This window comes from Jatropha curcas, chromosome 1, assembly GCF_041381405.1.
Source record: "Jatropha curcas cultivar XTBG-Jc1 chromosome 1, XTBG_Jcur_1.0, whole genome shotgun sequence".
NCBI classification, from domain to species: Eukaryota; Viridiplantae; Streptophyta; class Magnoliopsida; order Malpighiales; family Euphorbiaceae; genus Jatropha; species Jatropha curcas.
In genome coordinates, this window is record NC_143151.1 from 21,860,469 (window position 1) to 21,887,735 (window position 27,267).

The window sequence follows — 27,267 nt, forward strand, 5'->3', positions numbered from 1 at the left end:
AGAGCATTGAATTATTTGACCTCTTCTGTTTAGTGTTTTTCAATGTTAAATAGACCGAGAGGGATATTTGGTGAGAGAGGGATGGAAAGTGCCTTTTAAACATATTTCATATTTTTTATTAATTTAATTTTAAAATTTTAATTGATACAAATAAAATATAAATTCAAACATAACAAATAAATTGTCTAAATTTTTATTATAAAATATTCTTTAATTTTATTGAAACGACCCGAAAATTTAATTTCGTAGAATTTTCATTTAAAAACTAAAATTTTTATTTCAACCAATGAAATTATACCAGCTAGTATTTTATTATTGCTAAACTGGACCCGTAAACCAATTCGAAAACTCGAAAACCAAGACAGTCGAGCCGAATCATTGAAATTAGACCAAACCGGTTCGAATCGAACCGGAATGGTCTAGAAGCCCCAAGATTTTTTTTTTCTTTCTTTTCTTTTTTTTCTTTTTCTTTTTTTTTTTTCCCTTCTTCTTCCTTGCGCCAGCACCAAGCGCGCGACCCACCCTTCCCTTCTCCTCCTCTCGTTTCTTTTTTCGACCGCCTGAGACCAGCGCCTCCTCGCCGTCGCCTCCTCGCCGCAGCAGTTTCGGCATTCCTTCCTCTCTCCTCTTTCATTTCTGGCGCACGCAGGAGGCGCAGGAGAGCCGCGACTTCCTTCGATCGGGAAATCGCGTCAAGTCTCCTGCTCCTCGACTTTCCGGCGACACCAGCTCATCACAGGCCCTCTCCTCATCTCTAGCATTTCTCCAGCCACCATCCTATTCATTTCCGACCAAATTAGCATCGACAGAATTGGCTTTTGAACAAAGGAGCTGCTGCCGATTGTTCTAACCAGAAAATTTCGATTTCCGGCGTGTATCGCAGCTGGGTAAGTCAATTTCCAACCTTCATCAATTTAATTTATGAGTTCTTGCTGAATGATGAAGGATTTGATTAATGAATTATGTTAGCATTGGAACTAAATCCCTAGTTACTACTGTGCATGCAATTTTACTAAGGAGAATTTAATTCTTCAATCTAATGTAAGTTATAGATCAATCTATTGAATATATTAGCATGAATAAGATGATTTATAATGTGGAATTCGGTATGGCATGAGAATGACAGCAGTAGGCTTCAATCCAAGCTATATGTATATATATATATATATATATATATATATATGAAATTTGAGGAAACCTCAGATTTAATTGTTAATCTTAAGCACAAGCTGAAATTGATATGAAATTGGTATGTTTGGTTATTACAATTTTTCGTTGAGGTGTTAGAACAAATTTGATACGGCGGTAACTAATCTAACCATTTGTTTAAGTTATTGCCTTGATATCAGATATAGAATATTATCAATTAAGTTCTTGTTGAGAAAGGAGTTCATTGGCCTGTAATGTACAGGCTATATTCAGAAATCTGATTTCTTTATTTTGGCAGTGGCTAGTTGGTAAAATTTTATGAGTTTTGCTAAATGAGTCCATATTAATATTATATATATTTATGATTCGCATTTGACATTGTTGTTGCTAAGGATTAAGGATGTGATTGACAAAGAAATGTGAGCTATAGTTTGGGATGACAATAAATTTAATTGAATGTTATTTCTTGCAGAAATAAAGTTGTATATTAATTCTATAATAAGGAATGGAGTTAAGTAGTGTATAAATCATAAATGTAAGTGGAAAACTTGAAGAGTTCTCATGGTGGCAGCAGCTGTGAATTAATAGTTAGCTAACTTTTCTGTAATAAATAGTAGAATTCTAGAATTGTCTAAATGGTTACCGAATTATTCAGCTCTCTAAATTGTAATATGATTAGAGACTGTTTAAGATTGTAAGTTGATGTTTAATTTGATGGGAACAAAGATATGATGTCTAGCTAAAGATTTTGATAATATATTAAATTATGAGCTTAAACTTTTCTTAGGTATAGATTTGGCAAATAATGAGTTCAAGTTTTTTGAAAGTGAGTTGTTGAGCAAAGAGTAGCAAATAATAATCGTTAATTATTGGTATTGCTATGTAAAGGAGGATGGGCATTTGAGTTGATTGATTGCCCGATGGATGGGTTTGTGGATTGAATGAATACAGGGAGAGTATTGACATTATCTTAACAGGTAGATAGTCCAATTTTTAAGGGAGGTGCTGTCGAAATTTTGATAGAACTTAGACTAATTTTAATTAACAACATAATTAATAAGTTTATTTAGATTAGTTCTATAATTTGGTACATAATAAATATAATGCTCTGATTATTTATTATCTTTATTATTCATTTAATTATTTACATATTTATTTATTTATTTATTTATTTTCATTGTTTATTATTATTATTAGTATTATTATTATTTATTTATTTTATTTTGTTGTTTATTGATAATATTACTTATTTATTTGCATTTGATTTTGGATGTCTAATTGTGTATTGCATTACGATGTTTAATTGATTAATATGCTTGCATTTAATTGCAATACTTGATTAATTGTGTTGTGATATTGCTGTGCTTTGTTTGTGTGGAGTTAGGATGAAGTGGGTCGCCATGGGTTTGTGAGGACAGTTGGACCGTCGGCCGGGTAAATGGGAGATCGGCGCCCCCGTGTGTACCTACTGTTGTGGTTTATATGATATGGAAAACCACAGGTTGGCTTCTTTATTGGCCGCACCTGATAATCTAGATTTGATCGCAGCCCGCAGGGTGGCCTCCTGTTGTGAGCGCCTGATGATCTAGATTTAATGGAGACGACCGGGTTGCCTCCTGTTGGTATGGAAAAGAAAAGAGAGAATGGAAAAACAATGAGAGGGCTGGTCAAGTGAGGATTAGACTGGTCGGCCAGTATGGGGGATCGGCTCCCTGGTACACACGTTATGAGAGGATGGGCCATGTGGGAGGACGGCTCATCGGGGGTTTCGGTGACGCCACAGACCAATTTCCACGTGATGTGATTATATGAAGATGTTAATAATTGTGAGTGCTGGTGATATGCCATTTGTGTGACTGGCTATGTGAGCATATACCTAGTCGGATGACTAGGTTAATATATTTATACCATTGTATGAATGCGTGTGTTATGCAATAATTATTATTCATTAATAACTCACACCTCTTTTATTTAAATCTTTCAGGAAGTAGCATTTTCTAAATCTCAGCTATAACTCTGCTCTTCACTGTTAAAAAAAAAGAAATTCGTTAATTTTAGTATTGATCAATTAAATAGATAAATGTTCGAAGACTTATATGTATACATTCGTCTGTGAACTCCGCAGTTATAGAATTTGTATACTTTTAAGTTGTGTATTATTATAGATGGAATAATTCTGTGAGTCTGTATTATAAATATAGTGTATTGTAAGAAGGGAAATTCGTAAATGTTAAGATGTTATAAATTTGGGCCGAATGTTTAAAATTATATTGAGATAGCAAATTTGTAATGTTGCAGGCTTACTACGGGCCTCGGGGGCCTTAAGCTTACTTGGGCTCTAGTGCCGGTCCGGCCCATGGAAATGGGTCGTGACATTTATATACCTAAACTTGAAAATAAGGTTTCTAATTTAGAACTAACTATTTATAAAAAAATTTATTTTAAAAATTTTTTAATTAAAAATTCAGGTATTACCATTGTTCTATGGACCGGACCTGTCGGTTTGACCAGTTTAACTGGGAACTGGATTGTGGTTATAATACCTAGTAATTTTATTTTTAAAACTTTCTGAATTAATCAAATAAAAATCTGAAAATTTTCTTATGGAACTAAGTGGGATGGATTTTTGTAGCCCAAAAGATCATATTGGGCCTAAGCCCACATCGGAACGCCAAATTTAAAACCGAAAACTCTACTAATAAAAGTTAAATAAAAAAATCTTAATTAAAATTAGTTATTTATCTTATATCAAAAGTTGTATTTATTGTTTTAGGACTTTTCTATTAAAAATAAAAACAAAACCCATTTTTATAGCATTGTGTTATTAAAGTAATATTCTAAAACTAAATATTATTGAATCAAATAATAAAAAGCCTAGAGTTTAAAAGAAATCTCTAGAAACATTGAAGGCTAGAAGAACCCAAACCGAACCGCTAACTAAGTTGATCGAACCAAGCATAAAGCATTAAACCCGTTAAAAATCTTGAAGTTTTCAATTTGAATTGGCCGAACAAGTAAATTGAGCCTGACCAGATATGGACCAATCAAGAATAGGAGAGAGAAACAGTCAACAAAAAGGAAAAAGGAAACTCGAAACCTCCTCTTCTCGATCGCAGACTGCGATTTCCCCCTCCCTTTCCCCGATCAGATTTCCGGCCACCAAACCGACGAAGCTAGGTGGCGATCGACTTCGACCTCAGTTCCGGTCTCCCTTTCGCCGATTGTAGCTTGACTAGGACGAATAGATGCTCTCTATCATGTGGTGACGCTAGCCTCCTCAGACCTGCTTTTCCGACTTCCGGCGAGTCCAAATCGGCAAGACTGCTATTGGGATGCTCCTCTCTTGTCGCTGACTATTTCCTTCTCACCGAACAGACCTCCAATAGCGCAAATCGAAGCTGTGAGGATTAGATAGCTTCCCTTCTTTGATTTTCCGGCAAGCCAAGCTCTTTCCGGTAGTTTCTTTCGCTAAGGTAAATCGAAAACTAGTCATTTCTGTTTGTATTCAGTATTCTTTAAATTAGTTTTTCTTAGGCTTAGAAATTGAAGGACTTTGAGATGTTAGGTTCTGAAGTTGTGAAATTTGAGGATTTGTTACAATATGGTATTTTCTATTGAGTTTGATCACAAAATTGAACTCCTTATAAATCTTGCTTTGGTTTGATGTTTGATGGCGAGATTTTGGGTCTGCCACCCCTCCTGCCACAGTGGACGGTGACGGTGGCCGGCGTCACTCTGCTGACCGAAATAGTCCCGAATAGGCAGAATGTTGGATTTGTCATGTGGATTCCGAATATGCAATTAGAATTGCAACCTGACCTCGATTAATAATTAAAGCGTTCATTAGCGCATATTTTGTGTATAGACTTTAAAAATCGAAAATGTCCAGAACTCAGTTATCCTTGTATTGCATAACTGACCTGTTACTTGGTAGCTAATAATCAGAAACTAAGTAGAATTGTTTAGCTACTTAAATCTATATATGTGGAAACATAGTTAATAAACTAAGAAGCAATAAAAATTTGGTACATAGGCTTCTAAGCTGAAAAATCTCAGAAATGGATGAAATAGCAGTTAGCGTGACCTTAGAAAGACTTAGTCAGTTAGTTAACTAGATAATTGTTAATTTAGTTTAACTAGAATCGATTACTGTTATGAGTTAAAGTTGAAGAAGTTTTAGTTCTGTATAAATATAACCTTGAACCTTAATACCTCTAAGTATAAATTATAAACCTAAGAACAAGCAACTACTGTACTTAATTAAAATATAATTTAGTTGTTAGTAAAAGAATGTACTAACCTGTAGCTCAAATATGGATGAGTTGAGCTATTCACTATGAAGGGAAAAAGAACTATTTGTAGTTTGTTTATTTTGATAATGTAATTATATAGCGTTTTGATAAACTAAGAATTTGACGTTAGTTGGTATTAATTATGAATTGAGTAAATGTTTAGATGAATGAATAATGATTATTGCGGACGGGACGGTATTAGCTGTTGTGAATTGCCCGATGGATGGGCTTTGAGAATTTATTATTGAATTGTATTTTTAAGCAGGTGGTTTAATCCAATTTTTAGGGGAGGTTTTGCCGAAATTTTGGCAGAATCTAGATTAGTTTTACTTGTAAATAGGTTGTAGGATTTATTTAGGATAATCCTTTATTATTATTATTTAGGAGAATACTGTATTTAATTCTTTCCTCTCCTTCCAATTTCATTTTCATTAGAATCACTCTAGTTCGTTCATTGCTCCAACAAGTTAGAATCCAAATTATGGTCTTTCCTCATCTATCATTGTAAGTAATAATAAATAGTACATACTATTTGCATTATACGTAAATCATTTTTATATAAGGCTTTGTCTATTTATTTATTTTTCAAGTACCAATTATTATATAATTAGCATTTTTTGCTTTTATGTTTATTTGTATTTGCATATAAATGTCTATTTGTGCACTTGCATTATAATATTTAATTGTTTGATGTACTTGCATTTAATTGTATTTCTTGATTACATGTGTTGTGATAACGATGTGCTTTGTTTGTGTGGAATTGAGATGAAGTGGGTCATTGTAGGTTTGTTAGGGCGGTCTATGATACCGTCGGCCATGTATGGCGAGATCGGCGCCCCCGTGTACATCTGATGATATATATTATGTGGAAAATCACAGGGTGGCCTCCTATTGGTAATGGAAAAGAAAAGAGGGAATGGAAAAGTAATGAGAGGGCTGGTCAAGTGAGGATTAGATTAGCCGACCATGTATGGGGATCGGCTCCCTGGTGCACATGTTATGAGAGGACGGGCTATGTGTGAGGATGGCTTGTTGAGGGTTTTGGTGACCTCCAGACCAATCTCCACTTGTTTGATCATGTGAAGATGATATTGTTTGTGGGTGTTGTTGATATGCCATATGTGTGTTTACATGAATATTCATTTTTAGAATACTTAGGAGCATGTTGTGTGACTGTATGAGCATGTATTATTTGGTATTAATTACTGAATTGAAATACTCACTTTTTCTTCTCTTAATTTCTTTCAGGAATCTTGGTTACTGCCTCTATATTAGCCAGAAGCTCTGTATCCTTTCCTCTATAGAGCTAGGTAGAATAAAGTTTAGTTGAATTATTGGCTCTTCTTAACTGAATTTTCTTATTATTGTATATTTTGTAGAGATCCGCAATTACATTAGGAAAGTAATATATGTAATAAGATATAGACATGGCCAAAATCCGGTTTTAGGAGCCGGAACTGTCGGTTTGCAATCGGTCCGAACCGGAACCGGAACCAGAACCGGTCGGAATCGGAATCGTAGGCCTACGGTTTGGTTCCGGTTCCACCATTTTTGGAACCGTGAACCGGCGGTTTCAAGAACCGGCTGGAATCGGATAGAACTGTCGATTTTCTGACTGGTTCAAATCGGCGGTTCCAGCATGTAGCAGCTTTTTTTTTTTAAAAATTTTTTTGTGAAATCCCCAATTACCCCTCCTAACAGCTATAAACGGCTATATAACGGTTAGTTTTAAGGGTATTTGTGGAAAAATAATTTTTTAGATTTTTTATAAATACCTCATTCCATTTACAATCTCTTCACACAAAATTATCTCTACTCTCTCTACTTTATATTATTCTTCTCTACTTTACAATTTCTCTAATTTTCATTCACAATTTATTATCCAATATATTGCAAGATAATTTCTTCAAAGTCAAATCTCCAATTATTTGTCCAAATTATTATGAATTAATTTCTTTAAATTCCAATATCTAATTATTCTCTCCAATTTTTTTATTCAATTTTTCAAATTATATATTATTTTTATATAATAGCAAGTGGAGGAAACTCAAGATCCGCTAAGGGTAAGGGAAATATTGGAGAAACACAATATTCATCTATCTCTACAAATGATATCTTCGATTTCACTCTCGACCAATATAATCTTAAGGGATATCCAAATTGATGAAACACGATTTCGTATGACATCCGATTCACTAGAAGCACAATCATGCGTGGATAAATTTAAACAAAAAATAAATTTAGTTGTTAAAAAAAATAAATTAAGTTCAAGTCTTTTAAAAAAAATAAATTTACTTCAATCATTTTTTAATTTTTTAAGTGTATTTTTTTTAGAAATTATTTCACAAATTTTTACATTTTAAATTTTGGAAACCGGTCTTCAAAATTTAAATTTAAAATTATGCGGAAAATCGGCCGGAACTGTTGGTTTTGGAACCGTTAAGGAACCGGAACTGGAATCGAAAATTTTCGGTTCGGTTCCAAACCGGAAATGGAACCAAAAATTTTCGGTTCGGTTTCGGTTTCAAATTTTTTGGAACCGGAGTCGGCAGTTTCGAAACTGTAACTGGCAGTTTCGGAACCGTGGCCATGTGTAATAAGATGTGCAATAAGATATCCAAAAATATTTGATCTCCAGGAATAATTATTTGAAAATTGTGAATGAAACTTAGTGCTGAATATTGTTGGGCAAGCTCCATAGATACTTTTATGAATGCTGATGGATTGATCATAAAACAGGCTCGTGTTACTAATAATTGTCGAATGATGATGATATATCGAATTGGGCCTTGGTTTTCAGGTATATATGTTCATATAGAGTTTGTGTTGTGAATACTCTTTTTCGACTTAATGAATATTACTGGTGTCAAAGGCTTATTACGGGTTTTGGTGGCTATAAGCCTACTTGGGCCCTAGTGACGGTTTGGCCCATGGCAATTGGTCGTGACAAATTCGGTCCGAGTTGCATAAGAAAATCGCCAGTCTTAAGAATCGGACTAAATCGGATGAGAACGAGCTAAAAATCAGTGAATTGGACCAGCTAAAAACCAGTTGGATTCAAATTGTGCGTTGATTTTTTCGTTTTTGAACCTCTGTATATCTAAACTCAAAGTCTTAATATGTTAATTAAAAAATAATTAAATTGCTTAACTTTAAAGCCTCATGTGAAAATTATAATATATTTTATGATAATTAATTAATTTTTTTACTATTAAATTTAGTAATATTTTATTCTTTTTGTATAAAATCATTTACTAATTTTTTTTAATTTTTTTTGTAAAAAGCCAAATCTGAGATTCTTTTTTATTTGATATGAAAGTTTTTTTTAACCTATAATTTCAATTTTATTTAATAAATACATTTTAAAATATTATATATAAAAATCCGATTGTACCGTATTGAATTCGATTGCACTCTTTGATTCAATGAACTCCTACCTTCACTGGTTCACTTGGCGTTCAGGTTCTCAGAACACTGTGTATTACAACAATGTCATATATATATATATATATATATATTAATTTAGAGCAAAATATTTTTTTTTACCTTAAAATTCATGTGCAGCTAATATTTGTCGCGGCTTAAATCCCTGTATGGACTAATATCCAGTTAGACTAGAATCTAATTGCACTGGTCTCTACTACTTAAATTATTCTTCAAACAGCCACATACAAAATTATGAATATAAATATGAGAAAAGAACAGCCAAATACAAAACTATGAATATAAATATTTCTTTTCTCATATATAATATTAAGCATTCTACAATAATACAACTTAATCAATTCCATGATCTTTTTTTTTTTGAAGGTAAAACGAAGAAATGCATTAAGAAACATGATAATAAGAATAGAAACACTAAGGAATTGAATCTCACATACATAAGTTAGCATAAGATAGCCTATAAATTTCATGTCATCTAACAGTCTCCTAAATTAAATGTACTTAAAAATAACTTGGCTTGGAGGAAAGGAAGAAGTCTCACCAAAATTCAAAAGAACTTGCAAAATTGAAATAGTAGAAAAGTGAACAACCTAAATATATTCAATGAGAATTATGCATGGCGGGATACTCCAAAGAGTTTAATTCATGCCACAACAATAAAAATATGCGCATTAACATTAACAATTACTCCTTTCATCCCATTTTATTTGCTTGTTATTCTTTTTTTGGATATCCCATAATGTTTGCAAGATTTCTAAATTTATACATTTAAACAATTATTTTTTCTCTAATAATATTTATGATTGTTCATTAAATGAAAGATTCTTATTAATATTTAAGGATAAAAAAAGGGGTAAAATGATTTTTGTTGACTAAATTCTTAATATGCATGTTTTGTCAAATCATGCAAATAAAATGAGACAGATGGTGTATAATATACATATCGCAATTCACGTCATAACCTTTTTATAATCATAAGCATCCATCATCATCATTTCATTCACAATATTTCATATCATGGGGCAATCATTATTTCATTATCATAGTTCATGTTAACGCTTGATTTTTATCCTTATGCTCGATGATGAAAATCCTTTAATTCTTAAATAATTTAATGTTGGTAATTTTCCAGATTGGTTGGTTTATAATTTTTCTATATTTGGGCATTTGTAGAGAATAAAATTGTTGGGTCTAAAAACTGTTAAAGGTTAATACTAGCTCATGATTAGAAGTTAGCTTAATTAAGATTAATTAAGATTACCTTAATTAATTAATTAATTGAGGCGGAGTCTACTAAGAAAAAAAAAAAAAAAAGGAAAACATGAAGAATAATATGAGAGGAATTAAGAGAGTGAAACATAATTGAATACAAAGACTAAGGTGTAAATTAAAAACCCAGTCGCTTGATATATAAAAAGAAAAAGGAAAGCAAAAAAGTGAAAGGAGGATAAAGGAAAAGAGAGCAGAAACGTAGGAAAATACCGCAAAAATGCAGCAAAAAGAGAAAAAAAGAAAAACCCTAGCAAAAAAGAAGAAGATAGAACATAAAGAAAAGGTACCTCGGTAATTAATTAACCTACAAAGAATTCGATTTGAGAATCAATAAAAGGTAAAAAATAACTCTTTGAGCTGAGAGCATCAGTCTATTTAATCCATTCTTGTTGTTTTTCTCTCTTTAGTTGCTTGACAGAGTTGTATTTTGATTCATTTTATTTTTTTCATTTAATCTATTTGTTCTGTTGTAAATAATCATTTAAATATGATTTTTATTATATAAAAATGAATCTAAGTAGTGTATAATCAAATCAATTTAGTATTAATATGAATGAAGAATATAAGGTTTTATAGGTTAATCCAATCAATTTAGTATTGATATGAATTGAAGAATATAAGTTTTTGTCCTTAGAAAACATTGAAACTCATTTGTTTATATAAAAAAAAAAATATACTAAAACGTAGAGGCTTACGCACCTGTTGTTAAGCTTATGTACAGGTAACAATTCTTTGCGCACAAGTTGCTTGTTTGTTTATCAGATATAGACCGGTATATAAGAGACTTACGCATCTGTTGTCAAGTCTTACATACCAGTAATAATTCTTTATGCTTCAGTTAAACAGAGATAAGATACCAATTAATGGTTTTGATTGTCCTCATACTTTTATGTTGCTCATTTTGTTATACTATATTTTTCTTGTTTATCTTAATTCTGATTTTTTAAATAGGTTTTTTTATTTTTCATAATTTATATATATATATATATATATATATATATATATATATATATTCCAGAAGCAAAAAATGTCTAATGTTTTAAAAACACTGACGTGACGCTCTATTTTTTAATCATTCTAATTTTCCTGCTTTTAGAAATTTTTGGAATTTTTTCTTTTTTTCTCTTCACTTTTCTATATTTTAATTGGATATATATCTTGTTAAATATTGTTTTGTCTTAATAGATAAATACAACTTTGAATTTTTTGAATATTTTCCTATGTGCAAAATAAATACTAATATCTGTTTATATATATTTATTTATATTGAACCTAAAACGTATAGAATTTTCAACTGTCTCGTTCCTCTCTCTATTTTGCTTTCAAGTTGGATTGATTTATGGCCACCTCCTTCCTACACCACATTCACTGGAACCACCCGCTCAGTGGGTTGAAATTAAGTTTTGGCAATTGGATTCATCATTGTGTTGATGTACAACTTATTTGCTGCATGTATGCATATATGCTACATTCTCTTAGATTTTTGAATTAGAGGAATATATGGAAAAAGAAAAAAAATTAATTACCAAATTGTTTGAGTAATTTGCTTGACATTCAATTATTTTCTATTATATGAATAGTTATATAGACCAAGAAAATAAAAATATATATATTTTTTTCAATTTTCTGCATTCGTTAATTTATTTTTTATAAATTAATTTTTTTTTTTTCAAGATGTAGGGATACAGGGTTGAGTGTAGAGACATTGCCTGTCGATCTCCCATTGTATGGGTGATATTGACTCAAGATCCACTCAAGGTATTTCTAAATTAATTAAAATCATTGCCTAATAAGATTTTTTTTTTATTTTAATTCACATGTTTAATTTAATTTTTTTGGGGAAGAGGTTTGAATATGAACAAGGAATGAGTTATATTGAGTTCACTTATCGGCTTTTACAAAATTATGATTTTTTTTACCTTTCTGAAAAAAGATTAATGAGTTTTGTCAGTACCTTTTCTTTCTCTGTATGTTATTAGGTTTCTTTAAGATAACGTGGTTATCTGTCCAACAAGTGAACACTTGCTGAAGAAGTATTTAAATTAAATAATTAGACAAATTAGAAGATTTCTAGATATTAACAGAATTTTAAATTTGAGATTTCTAGATAGAAATTTCAATTATTTTGCTCTCACAAGAGATAAATATCCTAAATTTGATTATTATAGGCTTCTTTTTAGTGGTTTGTAATTACTGATTATTTAATATTTCATATTCGAATACTGTGAATTTGGATATTATTTTTATATAATTTATTCATAAATTGATAAATACAATTTAAAAAAAAAACTAATGAGGATAAGATCCATTTAAAAAAAAGAAAAAAAGAAATACTAATTAGCACAAGAGATAGTCGTCTACAAATCCTCCTCTGTTATTGATAAGAAAATTCTGAGAAAGAAAAACTCTCTTATGCAGAAATATCATGCTTATTTTATCAGATTACAGAAGGAAAATTACTTGAGAACTTCTGTTGGTGGGATAAAGTATTCAGACACAGCTTGGAAAGTTTCTACTGGTAGTTTTAGCACCCAGAACTCAATCAACATGCAACAGAGCTTTGCTTATGCTACTTCAAATCACAGCTATGGATTTCTTGGACAAATATGCTTCAAATATAGTATCATAAATTTTCAAACACTTGCAAGTGGCTTTCAACATTTTCTCTTTTGTCAGGTGCAGGTTATACCATTGAAAGCCACATAAATGATAACAAAAAATTTTATTTATAAGCCTTAAAAAATGTTTAAATCTTTTTCGAATTTGTTTAAATAGGAAGAGTGTCCAGGTGAATCTAGAGTAATCATCTATAATAACAAATGCATAGAATTTTCCTCCAAGACTAGAAGGTGTAATAGGTCCGAATAAATTAAGGTGTAGCAATTCTAAAGGTTTAGAAGTAGAAACCATGCCTTTGGATTTAAAAGATGTTCTAGTTTGTTTGCCCATTTGACAAGCATCACAAATGTAATCTTTTTCAAATTTCAACTTTGGCAAACCTCTAACCAAATCTTCCTTAGACAGTTTAGAAATAAGGTGCATGCTTGCATGTCCAAGTCTTCTATGCCATAGCCAACTAGAATTATCAACAGAAACTAAACATATATCCTGATTATGCATATCAGAGAGATCTACTAGGTATATATTCCTAAGCCTTTTTCCAACAAATAAAGTTTTATCATCATACATGTTCTGAACTTCACAATGAGAAGGTTAAAAGATCACTCTTCTATTTTTATCACAAATCTGACTTACACTTAACAAGTTATAATGTAGTCCTTCTACTAAACATACATCTTCTATTGAAGGATTAGAACTTATGACACCAATACCAACGATTTTACCTTTTGCTTTGTCTCCAAAGCTTACTGTACCTCCTTTTTATTTTCTAATCTGGTGAACTTCTTTCTATCACCAGTCATATGCCTAGAGCAAGCGCTGTCCATGTACCACATTTTTGTTTTCAGCTCACTCCTTAGGCACACCTGAAAAGATCAAGCAGATTTAGGTACCCAACTCATATTGGGTCCTGGAGGGTTAGTGGTAACAGGTGCATTTAGCTTACTATGATTTTTCTTTCTGTTGAAACTTTGATGTTCTAAAGTCACAACATTAGAAACAACATTTTTCTTATTAGAAACATGATTCAGTTTAGAAATGCCATCATAGCTAGAACTTGTCTTTTCTTTGGAAAACGATTTTGAAATTGATTTTAGAATTCGAATCTCAGTTTTTAAAGATTCATTTTCAGAATTCAGATTTTTACATTTTTCTTCAAGATGCATCAGATTTTCAGAAAATCTATTATTACAATTTATAAGATCTTTGATCTCTGTGATTAGATCTTTACATGTAACTTCTTGATAAAAAGCATCTTTTAAATGATTACTTTCATATTTTAATTTTCTGATATCTTTCTTTAGAACTTTATGCTTTCTAACAAGCTTTTCAAACTCATTGCAAAGGTTATTGTAAGTATCTAAAAGATCATTTTCTGATTCAGGTTCAGAAATACTTACAGTGCTTTCTTCATGCTTCTAGACCATTGCATCTGTTTCATCGATTTCAACTTTCTGTGTTGAAGTCAGAGTGCTGATTTCCTTGGAATCAAAATTGATAGTAGCCATCGGACAGATATTAACTATTTCTTCTTGGTCACTTTGGCTTTCAGAATTAGAATCATCTGAATTGCACCAAGCAGCTACGAATGCCTGCTTCAGCTTCTCTTTCTTTGACTTCTTTTTCAATTTAGGACAATTGGGTTTGATATGTCCAGGTTTGTTGCATTCATAACAAACCACTTCAAAAGGTTCTTTCTTAGGTAAGTTGCTATTTTTAGGTGGAAAGTTCTTTTTGATAAACTTTTTCTGTGGCCTTCCACTCTTTCTATAGAACTTTTTAAATCTTTTAGCAACAAGTGCTAAATCATCACTATCAAGATCGGAAGAACTTTCTTCACTAGAAACTACTTTCAAAGCCAGTCCTTTCTTTTTCTTATCTTCTACAGTCAAAGAAGATTTCATTTCTTATGAAACAAGAGCTCCTATAAGATAATCATAAGTGACGGGAGTCTCTTTGTAATTCATAACAGTTCCTATAGAATCCCATTTTTTAGGTAGAATTCTAAGGATTTTCTTAACAAGTTCATCTTCTGAAATTTCCATTCCGAGAGTTCTCAAAGGATTAACTATATTAGTAAATCTAGAATTTAATTCTGCAATAGTTTCTCCTTACCTCATACTAAACATTTCGTATTCTCTCCAAAGGATGTTTATTCTGGATTCTTTCACTCTATCTGTACCCTCATAGGTAACTCTAAGTTTTTCCCAAACTTCTATTGCAGATTTACATCCAGACACTTTGTCATATTTTGTTGCGTCTAAAGCACAATGAAGAATATTAATAGCTTTTGCATTTATAGAAATATCAATCCAATCAGCATCTGTGTATTCTTCTTCTGTTTTTTTAATACTCTCATTTTCTACAATTTTCATAGGAATACGAGGACCAGTAATAACATTCCTCCAGTAGTTTATATCAAACTGATTCCATGAAATTTTCCATTCTGGTTTTTCAATAAGAGTAATTAGAACCATTGAACAAAGGAGGTCTAGAAACAAATTGACCTTTCAAAGAAGTGAGAGGAAGTGGGGTTACCATGGGATCTTATCTCTTAAGCTGTTAAGCTTCGGTAAGTCAAGAGCCAAAGCTTTGATACCAGGTTGTGGGTCCCGTATATTTGTGGCACAACCCAAGAGGGGGGTGAATTGGGTTTTCTAAAAATAAAAATTTAGCTTTAAAAACAAAACTCAGAATTCTAATTGCAGCGGAAAAAATTAACGAATTTGTGAAAATAAGTTATAGATTAGAACTTCCTCATAATGTTCTATTCAAGAAAAATAAAAAGGCTTTGTAAAATACAACTATTAATTAGAACTGCTTCACAATGTCTTATTTAATATCAGAACTACTTTATGACGGAAAGCTATTGAAATTAGAACTACCTTATAAAGTTTAGAAAATCAGAAAAGACTATGTGAGAAACAGTTATCGAAATCAGAACTGCTTCACAAAGCTTTAATCAAGTTTAGAAGACTGATTAGAAACCCAAACAGTGAAATATACTGAAAATAGAAGAACTGTTTAGAACTTGATATATTCACTTTTAACAGAATTCCAGAATTCTAATGTTCAGAGAAGATAGAACTTATTTCAGTTTTAGAACATCAAAACGATTAACAACTTTAGCATTTTTAGAGTATAAATAGAAGTGTGAGTAAAATAGTATGAAGCAAAACTTCAGAAATTAAAAAGATCAACACAGTGATTTATAGTGGTTCGGCACTAACTCGCCTACATCCACTGCCCAAGACTCATCTTGAGATCCTCAACTATGTTATCTCTTTTCAAGGGTAAGAGACTGTTTTCGTCGAAAATCCCCCCGAAGGACCCGAAAACATCCTTTTTGGTTTTTTGATTAAATGTTTTTATTTTGGATGCGGTGCCGATAAATCGGTCTTATAAACAATTTTGAGTCGCCACCCATTGTTTAGGCAATGAGACCATTTTTGAAAATGACTCCATTTTAAATCCAATTTTGTTTTAAGGCTAAATTATTTTAAAAGACTGGTCAGGCGCACCAATGCGATTCTGGGTAAGGGAATTGGGTACGTCAGCCCGTTGGAAGCCGACGCCCGGAAAAACCGGCCTCTATTATTAACCTATGTTTTCTAATTTATTTTAGTTAGAAAAGCCAAATTATTTATTTACTTAAACCCAACCCAAATAAATCGGAACGAGTTCCTATTTGGAAAATTATTTAATCGTCCCAAACAAATCTAATTATCACATGGCAATTATTCAAATTAAAGCAATTAAATCAAAGCAATCAAACCAAATAAATAAAAGACCCGCTCTTACCTTATGGTTCAAGGCGGGCGACAAACCGAATAAAAAATATTAAATGGAATAAATAAATGACCCGCTCTTGCCTTATGGTTAAAGGCGGGCAACAAACCGGAGAATAAATCAAATAAATAAAACACCCGCTCTTGCCTTATGGTTCAAGGCGGGTAACAAATCGGATCCAAAAATATATATATAAATTGAATCAAAAATTAAATCCATAAACTAATAAAATAAAACCATACATAATTATTATTTAATATCTAACTCACATTTTAATTTTTTTTATTCTTAATTTAATTTCATTTTTGCATTCAACCAAAAATAATAAAATTCATTCAAATAAATATATATGATCTTTATGCTTAATTAAATTATAATATGTTTATAATTGGCCATTTTTGGAATCAAACTTTATTTATATGTAAAATTCATTATTTTTATTATTATATTTTTTTTTATTTCTGAAAATCGGATGAACAGTGCTCAACAGTGCATGAACAGTGTTCAACAGTGTGTAAATAGTGTTCAACAGTGTGTAAATAGTGTCTAAATAGTGCGTGAACAGTGTATTTCTAGAAAACTAAGAACGTTTACTGTTCATCGATGAACAATTACTGTTCATCGATGAATAGCTGCATTATTATTATTATTATTATTTTTTATAGAATTTATTTTTAAGTTTTTACAATATTTCTTATTTAAATGTTATTTAAGGGCATATAAAATGGCCAAATATAAACATACTACAATTTAAAGAAACTCAAGTTACTAAAATCACAAAAATATATAAAAAGCACAAAAATATGTAAAGAAATAAAAATACAAGAATATGTAAAAAATACAAAAATGTTAAGGAAAATACCTGATACTCAGATTGAGGATTGTAAATGGATCAAATGTCTTTTTAGATCTCCTAGAAGCTTGATTTCCAAGGATTTAACTGTTTTTTATTTATTTATTTTTCTTATTTTCTTACTTTTTATATTTTAATTGACCTAAAATTAATATCTAATGACAATTTCTTTTCAAAATAATTCACAAGAGAAATTTAAAGATTATGAAGTGTAGTAGTAGAAGTTGTAGATTGTGTAGTTGTGGTGAGAGAGAGGAAGGAAAGAGGAGCCGAGAGAGAGCAATTGTGAGGGGTATTTGTAGAGTTAGACCACGCGTGCTACAGTAGAAGCTACTGTAGCACGCGTTTTCTTTCTTTTTTTTTTTAATTTATTTATTATTTATTTATTATTATTTTTTAATTTTAATTTTATTTTTTATTTTTATTATTATTATTTTATTTTTTATGCTGCACAGCTAGCTGCACAACGTGTAGCTACAGTAGCTATGCTACTGTATCCCCCTTTTTTTTTTTTTTTTTTAATATGTAGCTACAGTAGCACGCGTAGCTACTGTAGCACGCGTTTGCTACTGTAGCAATTTTTAAATTTTTTTATTTTATTTTATTTTTATTTTATTTTAATTTTTTTTTAGTTGCATCACACAGCTGCACAGCATAGCTGTGTGATGCATGCAACTCTCTTTTTATTGTTTTTATTATTATTATTATTATTTTATTTATTTGTTTATTATTATTATTTTTATTTAAATCCTTGGATTATTGAATCAGGCGGGGCATAAAAAATACGCGTCAACAGTTTGCCCCCACACTTTATCATTAATTGTATAAACAATTAATGTTAAAGTGGTCCACTGAAGCGCCTTCAATCTGATAATCATCTTCAAAGCTCGGTTTGGTTGGCCTTGAAGACACCTTCGAAGCTCGGTCTGATTGGCTCGAAGGATTTTGGGTTGATTTGATCATCTGGTCACCTTCTCAGCTCGGTCTGATCGGCTTTGTTGGCTCCAGTCGGATTGGTGATGATCTCCAAAACTCGGTCTGATTGGTTTTGAAGATACCTCCGAAGCTCGGTCTGATTGGCTCGAAGGATTTTGATTGATCATCTCCAAAGCACGGTCTGATTGGCTTTGGGTGTTTACTTCCTCAGCTCGGCGTAGTCGGCTTCAGAGAGTTTGAAAAGAGACCAAAGCACGGCATAGTCGGCTTGGTTGTTTACTTCCTCAGCTCGGCATAGTCTGCTTCAGAGAGTTTGAAAAGATACCAAAGCACGGCATAGTCGGCTTGGTTGTTTACTTCCTCAGCTCGGCATAGTCGGCTTGGTTGTTTACTTCCTCAGCTCGGCATAGTCGGCTTCAGAGAGTTTGAAAAGAGACCAAAGCACAGCATAGTCGGCTTGGTTGTTTACTTCCTCAGCTCGGCATAGTCGGCTTCAGAGAGTTTGAAAAGAGACCAAAGCACGGCATAGTCGGCTTGGTTGTTCACCTCTTCGGCTCGGCGTAGTCGGCTTCAGAGAGTTTGAAAAGAGACCAAAGCACGGCATAGTCGGCTTTGGAGAATTTGAGATTGTCTTGATCAACTTCGCAATACACCATCATTGATCAAGGAGAGAATTGACTCGATCCGCTTCGCAATACACCATCACGAATCGAGAAAAGGATCCAAACAGCTTCGCAATACATCATCACTGCTCAGTGGGACCAAACGGCTTTGAGAGACCGTCACTGGTTGGTCATTGAGATTGTCCTGATCAGCTTCGCAATACATCATCACTGCTCGAGAAAAAGATCCAAACAGCTTCGCAATACATCATCACTGTTCGGTGGGGTCTAACGGCTTCGTGAAATCTTCACCGGTTGACCTGAAAACATTTTCAAAAGGAAAGAGCAATTTCTGTGTACAAACAGATCTTGCCTTTGTTAAATGTTGGAGCATCACATGCCCCCATGCATTAACAATCATGAATTTTGAAACTTGGAATTTTGAATTGTATTTTTGCCCCCAGTTTGTCTTGAGACCAAAAATATTATCTTTTAAGCAAACCTTGAAAATTTTATTATTTTTTTTTATCCATTGCAACTTTGAATTTAACAAAAGTCTTTTAAATTTTAACATAAATTGCTGTTTTTTTTTTTCAAATTTTCAGGTATACTTTTCCTGATGCAGTGTTGAAAGAAAACTTACCTGGAGGTTGAGGGGATGTGCTGAGTTTGCCCCCTGTGTGGCAAGTGACTCCAAATTGATTTTTTTTTTAATATATTTTTTTTTTGAGACTGTTGCTTTATTTCACTTTATTCGGATGCCTCATCTCCTGCATCTCCGGATGTTTCCACCGCTATCCTTTTTTTCGATTTGTTTTGTTCCTGCACAGAGAAAACAAAACCATAGGGACAAAAAGGAGGTATTCCACTCACTTGCAGGAATGGTCCACCACCTTGTTAGTGGTGACATAAATGCACATCTACTTTATTCCAAAATTGACAAAAGGCAATAAAATGAAAGCTAGAATTGACGCAAGAGAAGACTTATCGCTTTATTCGGACGTCATTTGTCCGTGTGCTGCTTTTTTTTTTATTTTATTTTTATTTTATTTTTTTTTATTTTAATTTTTTTTTTAGTTGCATCACACAGCTGCACAGCATAGCTGTGTGATGCATGCAACTCTCTTTTTATTGTTTTTATTATTATTATTATTTTTTTATTCATTTGTTTATTATTATTATTTTTATTTAAATCCTTGGATTATTGAATCAGGCGGGGCATAAAAAATACGCGTCAACAGTTTGCCCCCACACTTTATCATTAATTGTATAAACAATTAATGTTAAAGTGGTCCACTGAAGCGCCTTCAATCTGATAATCATCTTCAAAGCTCGGTTTGGTTGGCCTTGAAGACACCTTCGAAGCTCGGTCTGATTGGCTCGAAGGATTTTGGGTTGATTTGATCATCTGGTCACCTTCTCAGCTCGGTCTGATCGGCTTTGTTGGCTCCAGTCGGATTGGTGATGATCTCCAAAACTCGGTCTGATTGGTTTTGAAGATACCTCCGAAGCTCGGTCTGATTGGCTCGAAGGATTTTGATTGATCATCTCCAAAGCACGGTCTGATTGGCCTTGGGTGTTTACTTCCTCAGCTCGGCGTAGTCGGCTTCAGAGAGTTTGAAAAGAGACCAAAGCACGACATAGTCGGCTTGGTTGTTTACTTCCTCAGCTCGGCATAGTCGGCTTCAGAGAGTTTGAAAAGAGACCAAAGCACGGCATAGTCGGCTTGGTTGTTTACTTCCTCAGCTCGGCATAGTCGACTTGGTTGTTTACTTCCTCAGCTCGGCATAGTCGGCTTCAGAGAGTTTGAAAAGAGACCAAAGCACGGCATAGTCGGCTTGGTTGTTCACCTCTTCGGCTCGGCGTAGTCGGCTTCAGAGAGTTTGAAAAGAGACCAAAGCACGGCATAGTCGGCTTGGTTGTTCACCTCTTCGGCTCGGCGTAGTCGGCTTCAGAGAGTTTGAAAAGAGACCAAAGCACGGCATAGTCGGCTTTGGAGAATTTGAGATTGTCTTGATCAACTTCGCAATACATCATCACTAATCAGCTTCGCAATACATCATCACTAATCAGCTTCGCAATACATCATCACTGCTCGAGAAAAAGATCCAAACAGCTTCGCAATACATCATCACTGTTCGGTGGGGTCTAACGGCTTCGTGAAATCTTCACCGGTTGACCTGAAAACATTTTCAAAAGGAAAGAGCAATTTCTGTGTACAAACAGATCTTGCCTTTGTTAAATGTTGGAGCATCACATGCCCCCATGCATTAACAATCATGAATTTTGAAACTTGGAATTTTGAATTGTATTTTTGCCCCCAGTTTGTCTTGAGACCAAAAATATTATCTTTTAAGCAAACCTTGAAAATTTTATTATTTTTTTTTATCCATTGCAACTTTGAATTTAACAAAAGTCTTTTAAATTTTAACAAAAATTGCTGTTTTTTTTTTTTTCAAATTTTCAGGTATACTTTTCCTGATGCAGTGTTGAAAGAAAACTTACCTGGAGGTTGAGGGGATGTGCTGAGTTTGCCCCCTGTGTGGCAAGTGACTCCAAATTGATTTTTTTTTTAATATATTTTTTTTTGAGACTGTTGCTTTATTTCACTTTATTCGGATGCCTCATCTCCTGCATCTCCGGATGTTTCCACCGCTATCCTTTTTTTTGATTTGTTTTGTTCCTGCACAGAGAAAACAAAACCATAGGGACAAAAAGGAGGTATTCCACTCACTTGCAGGAATGGTCCACCACCTTGTTAGTGCGGACATAAATGCACATCTACTTTATTCCAAAATTGACAAAAGGCAATAAAATGAAAGCTAGAATTGACGCAAGAGAAGACTTATCGCTTTATTCGGACGTCATTTGTCCGTGTGCTGCTTTTTTTTTCTTTTTTTTTTTTGATTGATTTTTTTTTTTGATTGATTTTTTTTTATTTGCTTTGTTCCTACACAGAGCCACGGAAACAAAAAGAGACATACCACTCATTTGCAAGAGTGGTCCACCTTATTAATGCGGGCATAAATGCCCATCTTCTTTATTCCAAAACGGACAAAAGGCAATAAAAATGAAAGCTAACCAAAGCCACAGAAATAAAAAGGAGGCATCCAACTCACCTGTGAGAGTGGTCCAATTAATGTGGGCATAAATGTCCATCTACTGCAAGAGTGGTCCACCGCTTTTTTCTTTATTGATTCCTATTTTCTGCACTTAGAGATAGCAAAAGACAACAATAAAATTTTTTTTTTTTTTTTGAAATTATTTGCTGGATTAGCATTTGGGCCTCTTGCCCTTGGATTAAAAAATGAAAGCACATTAAAACGGATTATTTAGCTGAGGACAAAAATTTACATTTTTTTTTTTTTTGGAAAGAGAGGGTGATTGGATAAAATGTGCAACTCCCTCATGTATAAAAACATTTTTTTGTTTTGTTTTTTTTTTCGAATTGTATTCCTATAATCACTTTAAAATAACAACATAAGCAAATGCAAAATATATAAAAACAACATGCAGTCATGCAAATAAAATTTGCCCGCTTTGCGAGGCTATCAATTCCTCCACACTTAGCTCTTCGCTTGTCTCTAAGCAGAAACATTCATCTTTCTTTTCTTTTTTTTTTTTTTTTTTTTTTTTTTTGAACTCATGTTGATCATGTTTATCTTTGCTCGTTGATTTAGACTTCTTAAATAATCTACCAAAGACAAAAGATTGAAGTGTTTTATGAATCAAGTAGTATAAATGATTATGACATTTAAAATTGTCAATATAACTATACAAAATCTAGTCATTCAAAATGTGAGATAAGCAATCCTCCTGCCTTAAAATGCAAAATAGGAAGTACTTAGAACAATTCTAGCACACATATATTGTTTCTTATCTCAAGGTATTTTTAGGTAACCTATTTCTTTTTCACAAAGTGGTTGCATTTTATGCTCCATACCACATTTTTCTTTTTTTCTTCTTCCTTTTTTATATGGAGAGGTGTGGGAATGTAAATAGTAAGTGGTTGCATTTTATGCTCCGTACCACTTCGTTTTAGAACGGATTTCCGTTATTCCCTCTATCGTTGTTTTTTTTTTTTTTTTAAATACCCTCATCCTTTATTGACTTGAAACATACAGGTATTATGGCTTTAGTTTCCCTTTCCTTCATATTCTTCATTTAAGTTAGGATTCATGCTTCTCTTAAGTCAAAAATAATGTCAAGAAGATTAACTAAATATTTGCAAAGAAAAATTTTATATGTCATATCTTAATACCTAAGTTCATAAAACATTTAAATCTCTCAATCATGGTATATTATTCAAGACTTCTATTTCAACAAGCAAAATATAAACCAATCAACATGTAGAGACTAAAACATTGAACTAAGGTGAAGAAGTTGACACTTTTTTTTTTTTTTTGTCACACATTTTTTTATTTTTTTATTTTTATAAATGAAATGAAATGAAAATATAGATCTCCTCCACACTTTGAAAGACACAATGTCCTCATTATGGGAGAATACAGGCATAAAACACATAAAATGCACATGCATAAAACACACAAGAAATTATGAACAACAAAGGACAGAAAATCCCTAGGCCTCCCCAACCTGAAAGTGACATAGTGAATTCGATTTTTTGATTTTTTTTTATTTTTTGATTTTATTTTTTTTTTTTTTTTGCATTCTCACTCATTTTCAAATAATGCCAGAAATGTGAAAATTCAAAGGAATCTCAACCCCTTATAACTCCCTTTTCTTTTGGGTATCAATTCACTATAAACAATTGCATTATGTTATTCAAAACGAATTACAGGTCCATTCTCAAAATCGAGATCATACATCCATACTGAAAATTAGCTCTTATTAATGCATGGCTGAAAAAGAAAAGTGTTGCATGGTGAATGAATGTCACAACATATGTACAGTTTATAACACATAGGGGAACGGGAGTTGGGAAATGCATGCCTTCCGACCTTATTTCTCCCACACACGGATTCCATTGGTATAAATTTCGACATCTATTTCCTAGGAATTGGTCTAATCTCGACAACCAACAGGGGGGTTTTGAGATTGACGATATAATCTCTCGGAAATGAATGCGGCATAACAACAGCAAATAGAACCCCCTTAGGGGAAGTAACTAAGGCTTTTAACTATATGCATTGGCTTTAGTCTTATTGGGCGTAACAAAGTCTGGGTTCCGCAAACAGGATTCAGGCTTTGTTGGGCCTACTCCTTTTGACGCACATTTAAGGTACTGGGCTTGCGGTTGGTAGTAATGTTAATTCTCGGATGGATGCACCTAAATCGCATGGTTTAGGCTAGATCCACCGTCAAACTTAACACCAGCACCGAAGGGTAGCATGGGTAGAATGAGGTGAGAAGAGAGAAATGCGAATGAATGCAAAAATCCTATAAAAGAAAAGGAAAGCAATTAAACATATACGGACGATTAAAAATTTTCCGGCTTTCTAACCAATTTTATTTTTTAGAAAACATAGGTTTTTATTATTATTTTTTTTTAGAGTTAATTCCTAATCACAACCATCTAATTAAAATAATCGGGGACTAGTGGTTGTATCCCCAGCAGAGTCGCCAATCTGTTTTCGTCGAAAATCCCCCCGAAGGACCCGAAAACATCCTTTTTGGTTTTTTGATTAAATTTTTTTATTTTGGATGCGGTGCCGATAAATCGGTCTTATAAACAATTTTGAGTCGCCACCCATTGTTTAGGCAATGGGACCATTTTTGAAAATGACTCCATTTTAAACCCAATTTTGTTTTAAGGCCAAATTATTTTAAAAGACTGGTCAGGCGCACCAATGCGATTCTGGGTAAGGGAATTGGATACGTCGGCCCGTTGGAAGCCGACGCCCGGAAAAACCGGCCTCTATTATTAACCTATGTTTTCTAATTTATTTTAGTTAGAAAAGCCAAATTATTTATTTACTTAAACCCAACCCAAATAAATCGGACCGAGTTCCTATTTGGAAAATTATTTAATCGTCCCAAACAAATCTAATTATCACATGGCAATTATTCAAATTAAAGCAATTAAATCAAAGCAATCAAACCAAATAAATAAAAAACCCGCTCTTACCTTATGGTTCAAGGCGGGCGACAAACCGAATAAAAAATATTAAATGGAATAAATAAATGACCCGCTCTTGCCTTATGGTTAAAGGCGGGCAACAAACCGGAGAATAAATCAAATAAATAAAACACCCGCTCTTGCCTTATGGTTCAAGGCGGGTAACAAATCGGATCCAAAAATATATATATAAATTGAATCAAAAATTAAATCCATAAACTAATAAAATAAAACCATACATAATTATTATTTAATATCTAACTCACATTTTAATTTTTTTTATTCTTAATTTAATTTCATTTTTGCATTCAACCAAAAATAATAAAATTCATTCAAATAAATATATATGATCTTTATGCTTAATTAAATTATAATATGTTTATAATTGGCCATTTTTGGAATCAAACTTTATTTATATGTAAAATTCATTATTTTTATTATTATATTTTTTTTTATTTCTGAAAATCGGATGAACAGTGCTCAACAGTGCATGAACAGTGTTCAACAGTGTGTAAATAGTGTTCAACAGTGTGTAAATAGTGTCTAAATAGTGCGTGAACAGTGTATTTCTAGAAAACTAAGAACGTTTACTGTTCATCGATGAACAATTACTGTTCATCGATGAATAGCTGCATTATTATTATTATTATTATTTTTTATAGAATTTATTTTTAAGTTTTTACAATATTTCTTATTTAAATGTTATTTAAGGGCATATAAAATGGCCAAATATAAACATACTACAATTTAAAGAAACTCAAGTTACTAAAATCACAAAAATATATAAAAAGCACAAAAATATATAAAGAAATAAAAATACAAGAATATGTAAAAAATACAAAAATGTTAAGGAAAATAACTGATACTCAGATTGAGTATTGTAAATGGATCAAATGTCTTTTTAGATCTCCTAGAAGCTTGATTTCCAAGGATTTAACTGTTTTTTATTTATTTTTTTTTCTTATTTTCTTACTTTTTATATTTTAATTGACCTAAAATTAATATCTAATGACAATTTCTTTTCAAAATAATTCACAAGAGAAATTTAAAGATTATGAAGTGTAGTAGTAGAAGTTGTACATTGTGCAGTTGTGGTGAGAGAGAGGAAGGAAAGAGGAGCCGAGAGAGAGCAATTGTGAGGGGTATTTGTAGAGTTAGACCACGCGTGCTACAGTAGAAGCTACTGTAGCACGCGTTTTCTTTCTTTTTTTTTTAATTTATTTATTATTTATTTATTATTATTTTTTAATTTTAATTTTATTTTTTATTTTTATTATTATTATTTTATTTTTTATGCTGCACAGCTAGCTGCACAACGTGTAGCTACAGTAGCTATGCTACTGTATCCCCCTTTTTTTTTTTTTTTTTTAATATGTAGCTACAGTAGCACGCGTAGCTACTGTAGCACGCGTTTGCTACTGTAGCAATTTTTAAATTTTTTTTATTTTATTTTATTTTTTTTTATTTTAATTTTTTTTTAGTTGCATCACACAGCTGCACAGCATAGCTGTGTGATGCATGCAACTCTCTTTTTATTGTTTTTATTATTATTATTATTTTTTTATTTATTTGTTTATTATTATTATTTTTATTTAAATCCTTGGATTATTGAATGAGGCGGGGCATAAAAAATACGCGTCAACAGAGACAAACTAACAGTACAAAGCAATAGATCAACACCTAGATCTATCCTTTATCCCACTAGATTTTCTAAAGGTTCTAGCTAACCTCAACCCTTTCTATTTTTGGTAGAGTATAGAAACTCAATTCAAGACATTAGAATCTCTCTCACGGAGAAGGTTGCTTGATAACCTTTTTCACAATAGCTTCTCACCTAAGCTATTACACAAATGTTTATTAAATAAAAACCTATCTACTAAAGATTACAGAATCTAAATAGACAGACAGAAATGCAAATATAAGCACAGGAAAAATAATTTTTCAGATTAGAAAATCGTTTAGAAGACAGAACTGTTTTTCAAAAGAAGTTGTTATAAAAATTCTTTTCTCTTTTAAAGATAAAAATGTGAAGGATAAAGATGAAAAGAAATAAGAGGGTAGAGAGTAAGTTTTAAGAGATAAAAGATATGATCAATAGGTGAATACTCTTAAAACGAAAACTCTTTCTTCCGTATTTTTCAAGAATGAAAACCCCTTTTTATAGAGAGGTCTGTGACTCTCATTTTTAGAAAGTGAAAATCTCTTTTTGAAATCAGAATATTTACTTTCCTT

General features: G+C 32.3%; 1 long non-coding RNA gene across 2 annotated transcripts; it reads left to right on the plus strand.

The window, feature by feature from the left end:
• The first annotated feature begins 468 nt into the window (after positions 1 to 468).
• Positions 469 to 7,232, plus strand: LOC110009593 (uncharacterized). Of its 2 annotated transcripts, XR_016322527.1 has the most exons (4): positions 469 to 887; positions 2,534 to 2,975; positions 3,134 to 4,622; positions 6,690 to 7,232. It is a non-coding gene; the product is annotated as an uncharacterized LOC110009593 (long non-coding RNA). The 2 variants fall into 2 exon arrangements; XR_016322528.1 differs by lacking the exon at positions 2,534 to 2,975.
• The last annotated feature ends 20,035 nt before the right edge of the window (positions 7,233 to 27,267 follow it).